Consider the following 23077-nt stretch of genomic DNA (forward strand, 5'->3'; position numbering starts at 1 on the left):
AATTACCCTCACTAGTGGGCTCCCCATTGAAATTGGGAAAACATTAAGACACCAGAAATGGGTTTTTTTTGTTGAAAAATCTTCTGTCCTCAGAGGCCCATTAGAGATGTTTTTTTGTTTCAAACTGTGTTTCTCAAAGTGACACTAACTACCCCCAAGGAACTCATTGGTCTCCATCCTACGAAAGCGCTCACAGCGCCTAATAAAATAAGGACCATCTAGCGAGAAAGCTGTCAGTCGCTTTCTTAAGTTAAGTAGATGCAAAAGGGTATGGCAGTGATAAATGTGAGTTACGGACAGTTCAATTCTCAGGCCCCTCCCTCAACCAACTTCATCAACAATGCATGGAGTGTCTTAATAAAGACAGTACGCATCCAAAAGTATAAAATAATTAAAGCCATTCTTTAAGAGAGCGGAATCAATCCTCTTTGAAGAGTATTTCAGGAAACCCCCTGGAGAGAAAGCAATGAATGTGATGGCTTTCAATCACATTAATGGACAATTTGAGAAAAAACTATTTCTTTGTACACCCCATTACAAATCGCTAATTAAATCGGAGACCTGAACAATCCCATCCGTGTAATTACTATGGATTACGTGTCCTCCTTATTAATTCAGGGGATGTAATTATCACCTTGGGTGTTTATGTGGTATTCAACTTGAATTACTGCAATTAAGACAACTGGATGGGTTTCTTTCTTTCGGGACTACTCCTGAGTGTCGTAATCCTGTGGTTGATCCCAATGAGGGAACAAGCGATGTTATTTTTCCCTTTAGGAGCAATTTCTCTTGCTCCTTCCTCCCTCCCTCTTACCCTAAGGGAAATTGACCTCTGTATTAACTTCAACTCAATCGATATTTAAAGACGAAGTTGTAAGACCCACTTCGAGACGACTCCACACCCCCTCTATGAAAGGATCAGTCTTTTGATGGCTGAGAAGTAAAAGTTAAGCTGAATTTTCAGTTTGTCTTCAATGTTCAGAACATAACGCGACTGAAATGTTGCATTTTTTGGAAATTTTTTTCCTTTTTTTTTTCGGGATGAAATACCTGAGTTTTCGGAAATCCATGTCTTCACACCTCATGAGAAAATCATAAATCCTGTCGGGTCAACTTTGAACAAATCTTGAATCTTCGATCTGTGGGAAATCTTAAACACTGAATCTGGAACTAAACTTGAACAGTCTTGAACATTGAGCCATGGATATATCTTGAAGAAATCCTAAACTTGAATAATTGGTTGGGTTTTTTCGTCCAGCAAAACAGGCAAATCAACCAGAGAACACACAATTTACAGACATAATACATATATGGGCATATATAAGAAATCATGGATGGCCCTAATATAATAGTTTTAGTTTTGTAGCCCAGAAGAATGTATATTCTTACATTGATAAGTTAATGTGCAAGCAGTTAATGTAGTAAGTAATTAATGTGCATCCTGAAAGCCTCTGGCTGGGAGGATGCATCCAGCGGCTTCATAGGGATTCATAACAAAAACGCGTTTGAGCAATAAACAAGGGATGATAATAATAGGCAATTTGAATCCTGAAAAAATATTGAACAAATCCTGATCATTGGGGCAAAAAAAATCATATTTTGAATCTTGGATAAATCCTGAATCTTCACATTTGAATAAATCTTAAGCATGAATCTGAATCAAATTCTGAACCATGCGACTTTAACAAATGTTTAACTTTTAACATATCTTAGACCTTAAAATCTGAGATAAATCATAAACCTTGAGTCATAAATAACTCTTTACCTATGAATCCTACAAATAAACCAATCCTACAAATAGCCTTAAACCAGGAATCTTGATCAAGTCTGAAACCATGAATCTTGATCAAGTCTGAAACCATGAATCTTGATCAAGTATTGAACCATGAATCTTGATCAAGTCTTGAACCATGAATCTTGATCAAGTATTGAACCATGAATGTTGATCAAGTCTAGAACCATGAATCTTGATCAAGTCTTTTAAACAAATCGTGATCGTTGATTCTTGTGTAAATCCTAACCTTTCAATTGTAAAATTTGAACCTTTAATGAACAAATAATGAACCTAGAATCTTGAACAGAATATGACTATATAATCTTGAACAAAACGTAACAATGTAATCATGAACAGATCATGAACCTCGGATCTTGAAGCGATCATGATCGTATAATAGTGAACAGACATTGACCCTTCAATCTTGAACATAACAGAACAGATCATGAACTTTCTATGATCTGTTCCTCTATGATGTTCTACAGAACAGATCATAAACCTTCGCTCTTGAACAGACCAGAACTAGACCTTTAACCTCAACAAACAATGAACCTAGAATCTTGAACAATTCATGATCGTGGAATCTTGAACAGTCATGACCATATATAACCCTGAACAGATGATGAACCTTGGATCGTGTACAGATCATGATCATATGATACTGAAGAGAAAATTAACCTTCGATCTTGAACAGAACAAATTATGAACTTTCTATCTTGAACAGAACAGATCATAAACCTTCAATCTTGAACAGACCAGAACTAGATCTTTAACCTGAACAAATGTTGAACCCAGAATCTTGAACAATTCATGATCGTGGAATCTTGAACATAACCTAGAATCTTGAATCATGAATATATATTATCCTGAACAGATCATGAACCTTGGATCTTTACCAGATCATGATCACATAATACTGAACAGATCATGAACATCATGAACCTTTGACCTTGAATAGACCAGAATTGGATCTTTAACCTGAACAACGACGAACCCAGAATACTGAAGAATTCATGATCGTGGAATCTTGAACATAATCTTGAACAGATCATGAACCTTTGATCTTGAACAGATCATGAACCTTTGATCTTGAACAGATCATGATCATATAATACTGAACCTGAACAGGTCATGATCATATAATACTGAACAGATCATGACCATATAATCCTGAACAGATCATGAACCTTTGATCATGAACAGATCATGATCATATAATACTGAACAGGTCGTGATCATATAATACTGAACAGATCATGATCATATAATACTGAACAGATCATGAACCTTCTATCTTCAACAGAACAGAACAGATCATGAACCTTCGTTCTTGAACAAACCAGAACTGGATCTTTAACCTGAACAAACGATGAACATAGAATCTTGAACAGATCATGTGTGTAGAATCTTTGACAGCTCATGAACCTTCGATCTTGAACAGCTCATGAACTTTGGACCTTAAACATAACTCTAATGTTGCAACTTGAATAAATCTTAGAAACGTTTTATATTGAACTACTCTATGGTCGAAGTTTCTCCCAGAAATGTGTTCGATGTATTTTCAGGAGTATTACTTCAATCCCACGATAAATCCCAAAAGAGTAAAAATGTTTCTAAGAAATTATAACTTAGTTGAATCAAATTAATAAAGCGGTTGTTCATGAACATGTACAGCACCGCATTCTTAAAATATCCCGTGAGAGGTAAATTTCCGCCAGATGGCAGCACTTTGACATTATAAATTATGTCGCTTTCTGAGTTGACCATTAATGATGTTTGCAGTAGATTTGGAACACGCAATTGCTGACAATAATCGAACTTCGGCAGATCGTTGGGCCACCTTCTGTCTTAGGGCCCCCACTTATAATTATTGACTAACGAGCCAACAGCTGTTGACAATTGCTTGGCCTAGTTGCGCTAATGTGTCGTACGACGGAGTTCTTGATAAGGTGATCGCCGCGGTGCATAAAGGTCACTTGGAGAAGGCAATCAAGTCGACAATCCTACTAAACCTTCGCGGAGGGAGGGAGGAAAGAGATATGCCACGTCGATCATCCTAATTAAGATAATTACATTCATTATTGGACAGAAGAGAATTAGCAATTAATTACAGCGTCAAAATTAAAGTCTACCAATGTTTAACGAAGACCCGAATTATCTGAAAATTATTATTTACATGTCACGAAGCCGAACGATGCAATTAACGTGTCACATGACAGCCGCCCGCGAATGTTCGTTCTGTTAGTGAACACCCATTGGCCGAGAACAGACGAAGTAAATACCTAATGAAAGATCAGGGGCAATTCACCTTTGCACTAATTGATCAGCGCCTGTTCGTGTTCAATTGGTAATGATTTATCCCGGTTAAGAGTCTGTCTAAGAGACGCAGAACGAGTTACGATCTCAGGTACACCGCCCAGCCAAAATGTTGCAGATACAATGGATTTCAGCGCCTTTAAGTCTAGTGCGCATGCGCCAGAAAGGATCAGTAATCGGCTATCTAGAAAAATCACGTCTAAAGACCATTCAAAATAACTTTACATTAACAAAATATTGAAATTTTAATATTTCGTTAAACCGCTGAAAGTCAGATGGTGCAAGATCAGGGACTATTTTGAAGGATACAGTAAGAACTCGTATTTTACTTCGACGGTCTATTTTTAATTTTTTTAAATGATCTTAGGCTACTTTAGGAGGTGTTCTAATATTTTGACCACTTTGTGTATATCCATTTTTATCTAGCAGACGTAATTCAACCTGATTAATATGCCGACCAGATATTAGATATTAACGTACTACGTGCACGCCCTCTTGAGACATTAACCGTAACAAAATTTGGTACGGTGGTGTACCATAGAATAATGATGAGATGATTTTTATTTCAACAGTCCGGGAACTTTATTGCCACACCTCGTGTACATTTCGTTGCAAATGTCTGGCAATAGAAACAAAATAAACCACTTTGCTATATTCTCTTACTTTCTGTCAGTAAACTTAATTCGATTTCTTTAAGGAGGTTTATCCTTCGTAAGAAATGAATAAAAAAAAAAGAGAAAGTTCTTTTGACCAGCTATAAGTTGTTAGCTAAAATTCATTGCTTCCAAATCCGATTTCAAGGATTAGACCATCAAAGGTAAGATTAGAAAGTAGCTCATCGAAAAGGAAATAACTTGATCTAAGTAAGTGATGGTCCCTTGGAGTTCGAAATTCGTTTCATTCAATGCTCTTTCGACACGGTATCGATTGCTTCTTTCTTTCACTTCTTAAAAACTAATAAGATTTCTTTCCTCAAGTTTTCTTTCCAAGAGACTACAAAAGCCATTGAGGGAACGCTTTTCGTAAAGTCTAATCTTAGAAAAATGGAAGATTGTATTACACAAACTATCTCAGACGCATTGGGCTGGTATTCTAATAGAATCTGTTACATTCACAACTTTGATGGTATTTTAAATCAAAACCATCCATTCCATCTGTTTGCATTTCATCCCTTCCGGTTTATGAAATCTGATAAGATGCTCTCATTGTAAGGAATTGAATACCCAGTTCCTTTCTGGAGGAGGAAATCTTCTGACGTAATAACTCTGAAAGGTTATGTCTTTCAAATTAACAAATATTCTCCCCGGATGGCTGCAAATATCTGACCTTGATGCATCGTGTCTTTGTAACAGGCTGAGCTAATTTGCATAATGACTAGCGTTCCTTCCTCTACAAGATGATAATGGATTTACCTTAGGGGAACTGTCCAAATGTTAGACCTTAAATCATTTATTTGGACAATTCCACGAGTCTAATTAGTTATATCTGAAAATAACTTTTTCTACTTCTTCTATGCACTCAAATTAAAGATAGGAGGTTTGGGATCATAAATCTATATACAAGTACACTGCCAGGTCAAAATATTAGCTGCTACATTTTTATTTATGTAGATCATAAGAAATATATTCTCAATAAGGATTCGTCCTTTATATCCTTGACCTGAACACATGGCCCCTAGTCTAGAATCATTTATAATTTCGTCCTCATCCATTTTGCTTATGCCTTAAACACCTCAATGAAGCCTCCTCTAAGGTCCCTAGTTTCCAAGCTCTGCAACCCACATATTCGAAGTCTTTCGTTATATGGACGCCCTTTTGCCGATCTCATCAGGCGAGTTACCCGTCTTTGGACCCTCTCAAGAAGAACTTTCTTTAGGTCCAGTGTCCATACTTGAACACAGTATTCCAAGTGTGGTCATAAATTGCCTTGTTCGATAAATCACCGATATGACACCATGGACCTCCTTGCAACCAGTCTACAATGTTCGAAGAACTTCATGTTTGATCTTACCGTAACTCCCAAGTCCCTTTCTTCCACTACTAACTTTAGATCAACCCAATATAAGTTATTTTGGAGTGTTCCACAGCTGAAATACCTTACATATTGCTGGATGAAAGCATAGGTGCCACTTTTCTGACCATCCCTGAAGTCGTCTATCTAGGTCACTCTGAAGAAGATCTGCTTGGTGGTGCTCCGTAAATTAATCTACCAATCTTTACATCATCTGCAAATTTAGACATCACGCCCTCTGTCCTTTCATCGATGTCATTTATGAAAATTAAAAACAACAGTGGTCCTAATACTGATTCTTGGGGAACCCCACTTCTTACATCAACCCAATCTGAGGAACAGCCATTTATCACAACCCTTTGCCTCCTGCCCTGAAGCCATCCAGCTATCCATCTAAGGATATTCCCAGTGATTCCAACCTGTTCCAGCTTATAAAGCAACCGCTCATGTGGGACTGAGTCAACGGTTTTGCTGAAATCCAAATAAAAAACGTCAAATTATTCCCTAAGTCCAGTTGTTGAGTAACCCTCTCAAAATAGCTAACCATATTAGTTGATTTTCTCTTTACAAAACCATGCTGAGTATCCTTGAGAATTCCATTTCTATCTAAATGATCCTGAATTCCACCATTGATAATTACCTCCATGATTTTCCCCACTACTCAAGTTAGACTGATCGGTTGGTAATTTCCCACTTCACTCTTAGAAACACCCTTGTGTATTGGAGATACATTGGCATTTTACCAATCAGACGGAATCTTTATTAAGGAAGGAAGGATATTTTTCACGTTATTACCAATATAATTAATTGATGAGGAGTCCAGGTTCGAGTCCGAGAGACAGCGACGAAAAATTCTCAAACACAAGGGACTCCTGATAATTTTGATACGTAGTGTACCTGCGAGAGATCCTTTGGTAACTATTTTTCAAACTGTTAGGCTAATAATTTGCAATGGATGTTCGAGACTGTAGTCTTTTAATGGTGATTGAAAAGAGCTCATTCTGAGGTTGCAGGAACAGCGTAAGGGTTGGTACTTGGTAATTGAGTTCAATGGCGACATTGGAAACTCCATCAGTAACCTAAAAGTAAAACCCGGCTTCGATTCATTAATTTAAATGCTGATTATTCGCCGGCCTTTTCAGTAATTAAAAGGGGGGGACAAACGAGTGGATCCTTCTTCCAGCGACACTTCGAAATTAAAGACTGCAGTGACATCTCGCGGTGGTCAAGGACAGGGACAATCGAATTTTCCTCATTAGTCGTTTGGCTACCATAGCGCCACCTGCCGGACATTGCCGAAACATCTCGTTCTTTTTTCTATCGTTATTAAAGGGATTTTACATTCGGGCGAAGACAATTGAATTCGTTATTTCTTTTCGAATCATCTCGGATTATGAGTCGCGGAATGTTTATTTCCAATTTCGTAGCGAATCTTCGACAATTTTAAGATCGTTAAAAGAGCGGAATCCTTCGGTGGAGTTCGCGGACCGTGAAGAGAACGCGGTTCAAAGTCCTCGTTACGGGCGAATTGTAATCCCGCGTTCGAACATTGGACCTAATGACATTGAGTTCTGCTCCGTGGACACCTCGCAATTACTTTAACTTCGATAATCTTCGCCAATTTCAGTTGAGGTTTACTTCTTAATGCGCTGTTTATTGTTCGAGCCAAACCATCCTCGGCTTGCGAGAAAGTTGCGAAGAATTTTTAGCCTTTCCTTCCCCAATAAGGAATACCATTAGCATCTGTTTAAGCCCCCGTTACAGCGACTGCCACGGATGATAAATCGCTTTGGTTCATTTTATGGGTGCGCTTTGTGTGCGCGTGGATGTGGTGCGAAGGACTGTCCAAGGTTACGTAAAACTTATTCTTTAAACTAACCTACATTTCTTTTTATTATTATTTCTTTGTTATCCATCCATGCGCGTTAATTTTATTCTGAGCGCTGCCAATCTATCCATATATGTACAGTAGTGGACAAAAAAAAATCGCTAAATTATTATTATTTTTTAAATTAGAATCATAAAATTATTTGGACATCCGGGTAGTAATCCGAAAAAAATGAATCTACATCATTGGAACAGCCAATATTGAAATCTCTTTCTCTCTCTCTCTCTCTCTATCTATCTTTTTCTATTTCTCCATCTTCGTATCTGTTTCTCTCTTTCTCTATCTCCATCTTCTTGTGTTCTCTTTGTCTATACCTCTGTCTGTCTATACGCCTATATCCATACCTCTTTCTTTCTATCTCTCTGTCTCTATATATGTATGCTTATACCCATACCTTCCCCTACCTTTTTCTTTCTATCTATCTCTCTCTATCTCTGAGTGTTTTTCTATTTCTCTATTTCCGTGTTTCTTTCTATCTCTTTGTCTATGTCTCTTTCTCCCTCGCTTTTTCTCTCTCTTTCTCTCTCTCTCTCTCTATCCATATTAATCTCTGTATCTCTCTTTCTAACTCTATGTCTATATCTGTCGTTTCTCCATCTTTCTTTCTCTCTCTCAGTCCCTTTATTTAGCGGAGTTTGACTTAGGTTAGATTTTTAATTTTTAACTTTAGCCATGTAAAGCTGGACATTCCAGTAACGGCTTATTCCACCCCCCACCCATCCCATCTATTGCCTCCAGCTATGGCAAGCTGGAGGCAATAGATGGGATGGGTGGGGCAATAGGAGCAATTAACCAAGCCCGACTGGACAGATACTACATCCCAAAACACACCATCCCCCTGCTCAGAAGCATCACACATTTGCCATCTTATATCTCAGATCACTCCTTTATCAAATTACAGCTCTCTTTCTCACCCAATCACTACAAAAGTGGAGGTGCTTATTGGATGTTCAACCATAGCCTTCTTCAAGACAAGGAATACATTTCTAAGCTGCAAGACCTGATATCCAACCTTGCCCAATCCAAAGACAGATTGGAGCCCATGAACACGTGGTGGCCTAGATTTAAAAGTAAACTGAAATCATTCTCGCAAACCTACAGCCATCAGAAAAGTCAACAAAAGCGTAATAACCTCTATCAACTTGAGCAAAGGCTGAAAAATCTCCCATCTGATAGTCAGACCTATCAGTCAACACTACAAGCCATACAAATCCACTTAGAACATTCTGCAAAAGGCGCCCTGCTCATATCAAAATACACCCACATAAACCTACCTGATGCCCCGACCAAATACTTTTTCTCATTAGAAAACAGACATCAGAACTCAACCACCATCACTGCCATTCAGCTGCAAAACGGAAACATCACTGAAGACCCAGAGGAAATCTTCTCTGAAGTAACAAGATTTTATAGAGAAATTTACAGTTCTCAAGAAACCTCTACAAAGGCAACGGAGGAAATCCTTTCAGGACTTAAAAAAATCTCCCATACGGCCCAATGGAGAAACAAATCACCCTACAAGAACTAACAGCAGCATGCAAAGCCCTTTCCAAAAATAAATCATCAGGTCTGGACGGACTGACTTCTGAATTCTTCCAAACGTTTTGGGATCAACTCGGAGTGCTACTCTTTGAAATGCTTGAAGAAGCTCAGTTCCATAGACTACCAGCTTCGGTCACCACCTCTGTCGCTCGACTGATTCCCAAGAAAGGAGATCGCACCAATTTACAAAACTGGCGCCTGATTTCATTAATGAATACGGACTGTAAAATCATTTCCAAAGCCATCGCCAATAGATTAAAAGCCACTCTCCCAGATATCATCGATCACCAACAAACATGCTCTGTAACTGGAAGATCGATTCACGACAATCTACATCTGATCCGAGACCTCCTCTCCACTGCAAACAGCCAAAGAGAATTCCTAGCACTAATTAGCCTTGACCAGAAAAAGGCATTCGACAGCGTAGAACACAGCTACCTATTTCAAACCTTGAAAGCCTTTGGATATGGACCTTACATCATCGGAACAATCCATCTGCTATACAAGGAAGCCAAATTCTGCCTGAAACTCAACAACCAGCTCACCTGCCACTTTCCGTATTCCAGAGGAATAAAACAAGGCTGCCCACTCTCTGGACAACTCTACGCAATTGCCATAGAACCATTCCTTAATAAAATTGCCACCAGTATACAATCCCGACGAACGCTGCTACCAGAACCCCACCTAAAGATAACCTACTCAGCATACGCAGATGACGTCACAATTGCAATACGACACGAGAGTGAATTTGAAGTCATTCAAAAGGCTCATGATCTTTATGCTCAAGCATCAGGCGCAAAACTCAACCACTGTAAGACCAGCGGCCTGTGGGCTGGCAACTGGAAAACTAGAACCGACTCCCCCATCCAAGGCACATGGTCCAGCGAGGGAGAAATACCTAGGTGTGTACCTCAGCAATACCCTCCTTTTCTCCCAGAAGAACTGGCCCGAATTGCTGAGTCGTTTCAACAAAGTACTCGGGAGATGGAGAAGCGTGTGCGCCACATCTTGGCTGAGAGGGAGAGTTCTTGTGGTCAATCATATGGCGGCAAGCGTTCTCTGGCACACCTTCAACATTCTCATTCCACCTGCTGACTTCCTCCACCAAACCCAGGCATCTGTCCGAAGCTTCCTTTGGAACAATGTGTACAGAAAGGATAGACAGGACAGAAGGGGAGGAGGTGTTATGCTGTTAATTAAGAAAAACATAAAATCAAGAGAAGTGCATCCAGTTGATATAGATGGACAGTGCACTGTTGAGTCAGTTTGGTGTGACATAAGCACTGCAAAAGCAAAAATAAGAGTAGGAGTGTGTTATAGGCCTAATGACTCGAATGAGTACAATGAACAATTGTACAGAGAAATAGAGTGGGCCAGTAAATCAGAATGTCTTATAATGGGGGATTTTAACTTCCCAGATATTGACTGGAACTTGTGGGTTGGTCACTCACACACTAGTCAGACTTTTGTGGATTTATTGGATGATTGTTTTCTGCAGCAGCATGTTCGAGAGGCAACCAGAGAAAGTAATACTCTTGATCTGGTTATCAGCAGTGATCATTCATGTATTAGGAATTTGCAGATAAAGGAACCACTAGGTGGCAGTGATCACAGTGTACTGACGTGGGATTTACTTAAAGAGGTAACTACCGTCAGGGGTAAAGGAAAGGGTTTTTGCTTCCGTAAAGGGGAGTACAGTGGTCTCAGACAGTTTTTAAATTCTGTACAGTGGGATCAACTGACGATGTTACCAACAGTAAATTCTAAGTGCGAAGCATTCAAGGAATTAATCGTGGAAGCTACTAAAAGTTTCATACCTATTAAGAAATATTGTTCAAGGTTTAGGCCTAAATGGTTATCAAATGAACTAATGAGACTCGTGACAGAGAAGAAAAATGCATGGGATGCATATAAATTATCAGGTGACGCAGAAGCCTGTGGCAGATATAAGCTAGTCTGTAATCAGGTCACAAAGGAGGTTCGGCAGGCAAAGGCGGATTACGAGAAATCTTTGGCAAAAGATGCTAAGAAAAACAGCAAGGATTTCTTTACTTATATAAACTCTAAAAGGAAGGGGATGAATATGATTGGTCCACTTGACATCGATGGTTCGACTGTTGATGATCCTGCTCAGATAGCAAACAAACTGAATGAGTATTTTGCATCTACATTCACACGTGAGGAATTATTAAGGTTTGAAAATGGCACAAGGTTATCAAATTGTAGCAGGGTGCTTAATGATCTTGTAATAACTGAAAGCAAAGTGGAGGAGAAATTGTTGAAGTTAAACATAAGAAAGGCACCTGGGGCGGATGGGATCTATCCAGTTATATTAAAGGAGGCGGCAAAGCAACTAAGCAAACCCTTAGCCATAATTATGAGAGCATCCTTGGACTCAGGAGAGGTTCCCACGGACTGGAGATGTGCAAATGTATCCCCAATTCACAAAGGAGGTTCGAAGGGTGACACGAATAATTACAGACCAGTTAGTTTAACTTCTGTTCCGGGTAAAATAATGGAGTCACTGGTTAAAGATGCATTGCAGGATCATCTAGACAAGACTGCAGCAATAATTCAGACACAGCATGGGTTTGTTAAGGGAAAGTCTTGTCTGACAAATTTGATTGGTTATTATGATGTGGTCACAAAGGAACTGGATGCAAAAAATAATTTTGATATCATATACTTGGATTTCAGGAAAGCTTTTGACACTGTTGCGCATGGAAGACTACTGTACAAATTGGAGCAGAATGGTATTAAGGGTAAGTTGCTACAATGGATAAAAGGATGGTTAAGTGGAAGAAGACAGAGGGTGGTAATCAATGGGTGCTGCTCTTCGTGGACTAATGTTATTAGTGGAGTCCCACAGGGTTCGGTGTTGGGGCCACTGTTGTTTTGTATATTTATCAATGATATTGATGAAGGTATATCAGGCTTAATGTCGAAGTTTGCAGATGACACGAAGGTTGGCAGGGTTGTTAATGACAGTAATGGCAGTGTGCTACTGCAACAGGATCTAGATAATTTGGGCAGATGGGCTAAGAAGTGGCAACTGAAGTTTAACCTTGACAAATGCAAAGTACTGCATATGGGTAGAAGTAACCCCAGAGAAACGTACCAACTGTGTGGTACTACACTTAAGGTGGTAGAAAATGAAAAAGACCTGGGAGTAATTGTGCAGTCAGATATGAAGTTTTCTGAGCAATGTAGACAGGCTGCTAGGGCAGGTCATGGGGTTTTGTCAATGATATATAGAAATTTTGCTAGCAGGGAAAAGGAGGTGATTGTCCCTCTGTATAAGGCAATGGTCAGGCCACGTCTTGAGTACTGCGTACAGGTCTGGGGGCCTCATTTTAGGAAGGATGTAGATTTACTTGAGCGTGTACAGAGAAGGGCAACAAGATTGGTGAGGGGAATTAAGGGATCCTCTTACCAAGAGAGGCTTAAGTTCTGCAAATTGCAGTGGCTGGAGACTAGGCACCTGCGCGGTGATCTGATTGAGGTATATAAGGCCTTGAATGGATTGAGCACGCTGAATTCTGATGGGATCCTCCCACTTGTTCAGAATACGAACCTACGGGGACATAAGTTCAAATTAAGAAAGGATAGATGTAGAATAGATGTGCGGAAATTTGCCTTTAGCCAGCGGGTTGTTAATTGCTGGAACAAACTTCCATCTGTCGTTGTGGAAGTTGATAGGTTAAATAAATTTAAGGAGGAACTGGACAGGCAATTGGAGGGTATGGTGTGATTTTTTTTTTTATGGACATGGCACCAGTACCACTCAAACTACCGCCGTTTTATAAAGACGCACTATACCGCTGGAAAAAGCTAAACCTTCACCATAATCTTGAGAGAACATCCCTTCCCGGAATACTTTCAGAACCGCTCTTCTACAATAAAAGAATGATAGACCCTGCAAGTGATGATATTCTCTTCTTCCCTACGTGGAACTGGGCAGGAATAAGAACCATAGGCGACCTCCTGACACCAAGCCTTGAATGGAAAGGATCAGAAGATTTGCCCATTAAAACCATTAATGCAAAGCAGCAACACATACATCTAAAATCAGCGATCACACAAGCTCTTCCAGACATCACTACAACTAAAGGGATTGGAAATGTCACTGGATCCTCGCTTACACCAACCTTCGTCATCACATCACCAGAAGACACGGTACCTCTGTCTCCTGCACCCTCCAAAAAAGTCTATCAGCTAATCATGTCTCGCCATGCAACCACGATTTTCCCGTCATCCACCTGCCAATCTGTCCCTGCACCCCTCTCCACTCACCACAAGCCACCATCAAACTTTCAGTGGAACCTTCCGTACAGGACGAAATGTCCCAAATCGGACGCAGACATCCAGTGGAGACTGTGGCACAACATCCTTCCCACTCCAGTCAAGCTACAAATCTTCGGGTTACGCTCCTGAAAGTACTGCCTCTTCTGCACACCCCAGGTACCCTGGAACACATATACCTGGCATGCCCTGTGAACAAGGAACTCGTCAAATACGCTTTGGATGTAGCAAAGCTTGCCTGCAACCACGCCCACACTCCGGAGGACTACTGGTACCTGCTTCACTCTGAGCAGACAGCACACACCACCTGCAACTTCCTATTCATTTACAACTTCTACTTGAAGCACACGAGAAGCAGTGACCACGTGCCTCCTGTCGACACAACATCTGAAGTGGAGCCTACGGAGGAAGTTGCAGAGCAGACTTCTCGAATTCCACTGCAAAACACCAGAAAGTGTGGCTCATCTTAACAGCGAACGGAACAGTGGCGCTCACCTGTTCACCCTCACTGAACAGTCCATCAGCTTCAACGTGTGACACTTAATATGAGAATGATCCAACGCCAAGAAACTGTTTTCTTAATTCCTGAAATTGAAATGTTGAAACGTTTGTATTTCATTCTAAAAAGTTTTCTTTATCTTTCCTTTTTGCTTTGTTCAAGTTTTAATAAATAAAAAAATATATATCTCTTTATCTCCATCCATTTGTCTTGTCTCTTTCTGTTTCTCTATATGTCTAATATCCATATCTCTTTCTCTCTTTCTTTATCTTCCTATGTCTCTATCTCCGTGTCTCTTTCTCTCTCTGTATTTCTCTTTCTCTATCTCAGTCCCCCCCTCTCTCTCTCTGTCTCTCTCTCTCTCCCTCTCCAGTTTGTTCCTCTCCATCTCAGTCCCCCCCCCTCTCTCTCTCTCTCTCTATCTCAATTCCCTACCTCCCTCCCTCCTCCCTCCCTCTCTCTCTCTCTCTCTCTCTCTTTATCTCCAACTACTTGTCTTCTCTCTTTCTGTCTCTCTATATGTCTAATACCGATATCTCTTTCTCTCTTCCTTTTTCTTCCTTTATCTCTGTATCCGTGTCTCTCTGTATGTCTCTTTCTCAGTCCCCCTCACTCTCTCTACTTCTCCCTTTCTCTGTACATCTCTCTATTTCTCCTTTTCTCTGTCCATATTAATGTCTCTTTCTCTCTTTTCCACCTGCGTGTCTATTTCTGTCCCTTCTCCGTCTTTCTCTCTCTCTCTCTCTCTCTCTCTCTCTCTCTCTCTCTCTCTCTCTCTCTCTGTCATTCTATCTCCATATCTCTTTCTGCCTCTTTATCTCCTTGTCTAACTTACGGTCTGCCTTTCTGAGTCTATCTCACATGTTTTGTTATCCCCTATCTCTCTCTCTCTCTCTCTCTCTCTCTCTCTGTTTCTGCCCTTCATCCCTAAAAAATTTAAGGAGCGCAGCCTCACTACAAATATGATATTAGTAAAGTGAGGTTTGGAAAACTGCTGCCTTCAGAGGGATCTTCTCAGAAGATCCCTCTGAAGATCTTTTTAAGCGAACACAGTGCCGTGGGAGAGAGAGAGAGAGAGAGAGAGAGAGAGAGAGAGAGAGAGAGAGAGAGAGAGAGAGAGAGTGAGAAAGAGATAGTATCTCATTAAACACGTCTCAATTATGAGAAAGAACGAACGAGAAAATCCTATTTGGATGCAAATCCCAGCCTCGGTTTCGTCTAACTTCCTGCCTGCCACCAGTCGGGTTTATCACCAAAGTAAACCCAACCGAATGAATTAAGTGGGTCTATTTGCACGCTGCATCACTCCCGCGTTCGTAGCGTTAGATAAACAGAAAGAAGAAGTTTTAACAGCGTTGTATTATGGGAAGAAGAGATATAATTCACAAAAGGAAACAACTCTGTGAAATTAAATTTGCCCATCGTGTTCCTCGCATTATTATATTATAAATTCCATTAAGGGGACTTCTCCTCCAACAAAATCCACGCCGGTGTCGTTTTGTCGTCCGGGTTGCACCCCCTAATGTTCTTAAACCGCCGAAACGGAACACTTCCCCCCCTCTGAAAAAAGATTAAATTAAAAGTCTGCAGAGATTTTAAATTGCCGATTTGTCAGCAGGAAAAGGTAATTTTCTGGGCACGTGTGCACACAACGGATTCCTCATTCATTAATAATTCATCGGTGAAGTGTAATGATCAAAACATTCCTCTTCCAACTGCTTTATTATTAATTTTTTTCGAAGAGAACATCCGCGAGAGGGCACTAAGCCAACTGACTATTTTTAAGTAAAAAACAAACAAACAAACAATAATAATTATTAAGCGAAAAAAAAAAGATATTGAAACCAATGTACTCTCTTAACATCATTATTGGAATGTCCACCAGAGGGCGCGCATTCAAGTTTTTTGAAAGAAAGTTTTAGTGTTTAGTGAAATGCAATGATTGAAATTATTCATTTTGGAAGTTATTTATCATTAATTTTTAGGGAAAAAAATTTCGCGAGAGGGCGCTTACCTCAACGACTATTTTTTTTAAGTAAAAAATCAAATAACAATGAATAATAAGTGAAAAAAGAGGGTAATAAAAAATAATATACTCTCTTAGCATAATTTTCGGAAATAATATCCACCAGAGGGCGCACATAATTCAACCGTGTTTTGAAATAAGTTTTAAAAAACCACAAATATACTTTTTTGGCAAAATGCAATGATTAAAAAAATTCATATTTGCACTTCTTCATTATTAATTTTTCCGAAAAATAAAACATCCGCAAGAGGGCACTTCACTGCCAGAGAAGCGTTGATGGAATATTTAAAAACTATAAAAATATTTAAAATATATAATAAACACTAAACTATTTACAAATAGACAAACTATATCGGGTCTCTTCATCAGCTGACATTAAAATACAAAAAAACTTTACAATGGAACATTAAATGACGCCGGGAGTGGTTACGAATTAGACAGTGAAGCAAGTGCATGAGGTTGGTGAACGTTATGGAGGCAGTTGTCTTGCAATGCCCTGAACGTTGCCACGCATCCCATCTGCGCACTCTACATTGTCAACGGCAACTGCCCAGTAACCCATTTGTGTTCCTCCCATTAATGGTCACCAACCTCGTGCGCATGCTTCACTGTCTAACACATTACCACGCCTGCATCATTTGATATTCCATTGTAACGTTTTTTGCATATTAATATCAGCCGATGAAGGAACCTATCGGTAGAGGTATGATTGTAAATAGTTTAGTATTTTCTAAATATTTTATTTTTTTGTAAATATTTGTACGCTTTTGTTATTATTTTTATAATAATATCCAGTAGAGGGCGCGCATTATTCAAGAGTTTTGAAAGAAATTTTAAAAAGCACAAATATAGCGTTTAGCGATTCGCTGCCAAAATAGAAGAGCCGATATCTGTGCCAAGAAAGAGCTAAGAAAGTTCGCTTGTGTGTTTACCCCTTCACCCCCCATTCCCGCGCCGCCCCTTTCATATTTTTATCTTTTGTGTGTTAAGGACAAGCAAATAAGAACCGCTAGACCGTAGTTAAGGCCTAAGTCTCTATCCTGGAACACTCTTTCATGCCTCAACGACTTCTCACACACCAAGAATATCTTCAGTCACTTAAATAACCCATCTTTGCGAATAAAAGAATCCACTCGGGTTCTTTAAAACAAAAGCAAATCTAAACTTTCGATCGATAATTGAAAAGAAAAAAAAAAAAAAAGTTATTTTGGAACGAGGAGTTTGTAAACAAAGCACGTTAGGAAAGCCGAGATTCGACCGAATTCCATTTAATATTTTTGCGATTTCGACCCGGAACTGTGACACGTGAACGTCGATAGCGCACCCTGACGGATAAAATCGGAATTATGAATTAAATCTAAATATAAATTAGTGGAAATGTAAAAATTAATGTTACTTTATAATCTGGGTATAAACGAGGGAGTTTTAATGTTTTTTTTTTTTTTTTTGTTAAAATGAATCTTATTTTAATTCCTTCTGCACTCTGATCGAATGAAATATTGACATTCCACTTGGGTTATTCGCGATATTCGATTATTAATTAAAATCATTCGCTTATAGGGGGCGCCAATGGAGAGTGTTGTCAGTTCCATGGGGTGGGTTTTCTCTTCGTGTGGAGTCTCTTCACGTCTCTATACAAATGAGGACGAAATTTGAGGTCTGCGGGGAACGTTCTCGATAAATTAATCACATTGGCGAGCACATGAGAACACGAGTCCCACAGAGAGAGAGAGAGAGAGAGAGAGAGAGAGAGAGAGAGAGAGAATATTGAATTTTTTTTTTTGTTGCCCGGATGGGGAATGAATCAAACTGCCGCGCTCAACTTCATGAGCGATATTTTTTATTGAATTGGATCGAAAATCGATATGATCGTGGGAGTATTTGCGATATGCAAATTGAATAATATAAATGGAAATGCAAGTTGGCTAAACCCTGAGAAAATCGCACGAAGGGCCTTCAGTGCGGGCAATTTTGCAGCGTCTTGGACAGCCCGATTATGATGACGTTCATATTTTCCCCCTCTTTGATGTGCACAGCGAGTACGTGCACTTTCATTCGTGCACTTTATCTTTCTCCCTTTTATTTTTTCTCTTTCTCTAAGTTTCTTTCTTATTTAACCCTCTTTCTCCACAATTTTCATTCTTTCTCTTTTCTCCACCCTCGCTTTCTTTCTCTTTAGCTTGTTTCTTCACTCTCTCTCTCTCTCTCTCTCTCTCTCTCTCTCTCTCTCTATCGTATATTTCTCTCTATATATATATCCCTCCCCCTCTCTCTCTCTCTCTCTCTCCATTTATTTCTCTTTCTCTATTCCCCTCTCTCTTTCCTTATATTTCTCTCTTTCATTTTCTCTCTTTCTCTAAATTTTTCTTCTTTATCTCTCTTTTTTCTCTCTCTCACTCTTTCTTTTCCTTTTTCCCTACCTTTGCCTTTTTTCTTTCTTTTTCTTTTCTCTCCCCCACGCTTTCTTTCTCTTTGTTTTGTTAATAAACTCTTTCTTCTATTTCTCTCTCTCTCTCTCTCTCTCTCTCTCTCTCTCTCTCTCTCTCTCTCTCTCTCCCTTTCATTCTCTCTCTTTCTCTAATTTTCTTTCTTCTTTATCTGTTTTTTATTTGTTTCTGTCACTCTTTCTTTCTCTTTTTCTTTATTCTTTTTTTCTTTCCTTTCTTTCTCTTTTCTCTCCCCCTCTTTCCTTTTCTTTGTTTTGTTTCTCTACTCTTTCTTCTATCTCCCTTTCTCCCCCCTCACATCCCTTTTTCTCTTCAATCTCTCCCTCTCTGCCCTGTCTTTCTCTCTCTCTCTTTACTTCACACTCTCTCTGCCCCTTCTATCTCTTTTTCTCTCTCCTATCTCTCTTCCTCCCTATCCTGTCTATCTCTTGCTCTTTCCCTTCTCTCTCTCTCTCTCTCTCTACCCCTTCCCATCCCTTTCTCTCTCTCTTCTATCTCTCCCTCCCTACTCTGTCTCACTCTCACTCTCTCTCTCTCTCTCTCTCTCTTTCTTTCTATTTTTCTCTCTTCCCCGTTCTTTCTTTCATTCCATTTGTCCTCTCTCTCTCTCTTTCTTTCTCTCTCTTTTTGTCCAGTTTTCCTCTCTTCTTCTTTGTTTATTTCATTCTCTCTCTTTTCATATTCTCCTTTCATATTTCCCATTCTTATTTTCTTTATCTCATTCTGCTTCTCTCACATTTTATTTCTTTCTTTTTCGCTTTCCTTTTATTTATTCTAACCTTATCTATATTTCTTTGCCTTTTTCACAATTTCTCTCTTTCTCAGTTGATGTCATATCCAACGGAATCTACATCCTGCTGGAAATGGCGGAATCCTTGAAAGCCTCTTCAGTCGGGATCTGTAGTTTGCTGAACTCCTAAGATCAGAAACTACAGATTGGGAGTTGAGTTTTTGAAGAGATAGATAGAGAAAATGCGCCTTTTCTCTATCTATCTCAATTACTCTGTATTTTCTCCATCTTTCTTCCTTCTCTCTTTTTCCTTCCTTTCTGTCTGCTTCTCTCTCTCTCTCTCTCGTTCTTTTTTTTTCTTTTTATCGCTGTCTCCTTCTTCTTCTCTTCCATTGGCCATCCCAATGAATTATATTTAATAATTGCGTTGTACACACATTTGTTTATAGACAGAAGTTCGGAGTTGTGAGCACGGATTAAAAGTTTCCTTTTTAATTCGGTTGACGGAGGTTGGCTCGCAGCAGCAGCAGCAGCGCCATCTACGAACCTCCTACGAATAAGTCTTCTTAATTGTCAAAGAGTGCCGGGTGTGCTCCTGGAAAAGAGAGAACAGGAAGGAGTCACTGCTAGATAAGATGAATGGGTGAATAAATTAGGGCCTTTAATCTTACAAGTTTGTAATTAGGAACGGACAACATCTGGGAGAGGATGGGCAGGGGCAGCAACAACGGCATTATTTTAATCACGAGCCCGAGAAGTGTGAGAAGGATGTCATTTCATAAGAAAAAAGACATATTTGCAGCCCTCAAAGCGTGAAGTCAACGAGGTTCCCATAAAGATTACTAAACTTGCCGCTAGATGGCGATAGTAGCTGCTAATCGTAACTTCCTATTTCTCTTCCTCGTGCTAACTCCTCCACCGATGGCTTTACAATGCTCCTTTGAAGTAATTCTTCTAATTTTCGGAAAATGAGAAAGTTGCATGGGGCAAGATCAGGCAGGTAAGATCAATATTTGAATATTGCATTCCTTTGAGGTTAAAAGCAATCAGAATACATTTCAGTGAGAGAGAGATGTCAGCCATTACTTCTACGACACACCTTGTCTCTTACATCAAGGAACGAAATAAAACATGCGCATAGGAAATTATTGAAGACAAGCATGGCAGTTATCATTCACATGGTTGTTTTTGTATCCATCTTGAAGGACATCTTAGCGATTGTAATGCAAATGAGGAAACCATCGGGCCGTCAGGAGATATTTTTTCAATGGCGTGCTTTCGTTTCCATCACCAGACTTAATTTTTCTCTCTCTCCGGACACACAAAAGAATCTGATTAAATGGCTCATCAGCCAATCCATGGAAGGAGTGCGCAGTTCTATTTTATTAATGAGAAGGGATGCGTTTGTTCTCTCCTTTGAATATTTTAAGTCCGTTTTTCCACTCAACGTCACGAGCCATTTAGTGGGCCACGAGGGACCCCTCTAAGTACTTTCTCAAAGTTCGTAAATATAGGATCATCGAAAGGCGTCTTATGATTCGAGAAAAAACTTCGAAAGAACTAATTTGGTTTGCTAAGCAAACAGCATATTTGGGCGTTTTAGTACAGTAAGTTGCCGCTAGAGGGAGACTGTTTGGGGAATAGATTATAAAAAGGCTTAACATAATTGAGCCTCTTTCGGTTGGTAGTGCACCAACCAAAAGACAAAGCTCACACTTAGGAGCTCAGTTCGGTTGTGATTTTTAAGAAAAATAGAGGCGTTGACGGGGAGGGGGGTTAAATAATTGGGGGTTGTTTCCTCATCGTACACACGTCTCTCAAGGATCCACGTTTGCACCTTTACTTGGCACATAAGGTGGGGGCTTCGGGGATGTTATCCGACCTCATGACTCCCATTATGGAGCTTACTAATGCGCAGTGAACGACTTTCCCGCCCAATGAGTCCCCAGACGAAGCGGACAGCGGAAGTCACTTTAGTCCGAGACAGAACGCCGAACTCGTCACGGAAACTATAAAAGGACATTCGCAAAATAAACGGAAGCTTTCTGTACACCACAGCAAAGGCAGACGATGATAACATGATATCAGGGGACCAACGAATAACAAACGATGAACTCTCTCTCTCTTATCTCTATTATCTCTATTTTGTCCTGTCTGAATCTCTCTCTCTCTCTCTCTCTCTCTCCGTTTCGTTCTGTTTTCCTCTCTTTCAATCTTTTTCTTTTTCTCTCTCTCTACCTTTTTCTTTCTCTTTCTCTCTCTCTTTTTCTTTTTCTCTCTCTTTCTTTCTCTTCCTCTCTCTCTCTCTCTTTTTATTTCTCTTTTTCTTTCTGTTTCTTTCTGTTTAGTTCTGTCCGTGTTCTCTCTCTCTCTCTCTCCCTCTCCCTCTCTCTTTTTCTCTTTCTGGCTGTCTCCTCTCTCTCTTTCTCTCTTCGCCCTCATCTGTTTCTTCTCATCCTCTATTTATTTTAGTCTTCTCTGTTTTCTACCTCTCTATTTCTTTCTTTCTTTGTGTCGGTCACCGTATTTCTCCTTCTCTCTACTTCTTTCTGTCTATCTCACACTTCTCTATTTTCCTTTCTGGCTCTCATCTCACTCTGTCTTTCTCGCTCTCTATTTCTTTTTATCTATTTCTATCTGTCTTCTCTCTCTTTTTCCCCTTTCTCTATTTCTTTGTATCTTTCTGTCAGTCTCCATATTTCTCCCTCTCTCTATTTCTTCCTGTCTGTTTGTTGCTCTCTCTCTCTCTCTCTCTCTCTCTATTTGGTTCTGTCTAGTTGTCTTTTTCTCTTTCTCTATTTCATACTGTCTGGTTCTCTTTCTTTTTCTCCCTTTCTTCTCTCTCTTTCTCTGTCTGTTTCTCTATTACGCTGTCTCTTTCTATCTCTCTCTCTTTCTCCTTTTGTTTCTCTCTCTCTCTCTCTCTATTTCTTTCTGACTGTTCTATCTTCTTTCCTTATCTCTCTCTCTCTCTCTCTCTTTTGCTTTATCTCTCTCTGACTCCCTCTCCTTTCTCTCTTTCTCTTTTTCTCTCTCTATTTCTGTATGTTCTCTCTTCACTCCTTATCTCTCTCTCTCTCTTTTGTTTTTCTTTCTCTGTCTTTCCTCTCTCTTCTCCTCTCTGTCCTCTCTTTCTCTCTATTTCTTTCTGTCTGTTCTGTCTTCTCTCCTTACCTCTCTCTTTCTCTCTTGCTTTAGCTCTCTCTCTGTCTCCCCTCTCTCTCTCTCTCTCTCTTATCTCTTTCTCTCTCACCTCTCTCTCTTCTGTCTCTCTCTCTCTCCGTTATCTTTGTCTCTTTATTTCTTTCTGTCTGTTCTGTCTTCTCTCCTTACCTCTCTCTCTTGCTTTAGCTCTCTCTCTGTCTCCCCTCTCTCTCTCTCTCTCTCTCTCTCTTATCTCTTTCTCTCTCACCTCTCTCTCTCTTCTGTCTCTCTCTCTCTCCGTTATCTTTCTCTCTTTATTTCTTTCTGTCTGTTCTGTCTTCTCTCCTTACCTCTCTCTCTTGCTTTAGCTCTCTCTCTGTCTCCCCTCTCTCTTTTCTC

This window comes from Mastigoproctus giganteus, chromosome 12 (assembly GCF_048544385.1).
Source record: "Mastigoproctus giganteus isolate SK-2022 chromosome 12, ASM4854438v1, whole genome shotgun sequence".
Lineage (NCBI taxonomy): Eukaryota > Metazoa > Arthropoda > Arachnida > Uropygi > Thelyphonidae > Mastigoproctus > Mastigoproctus giganteus.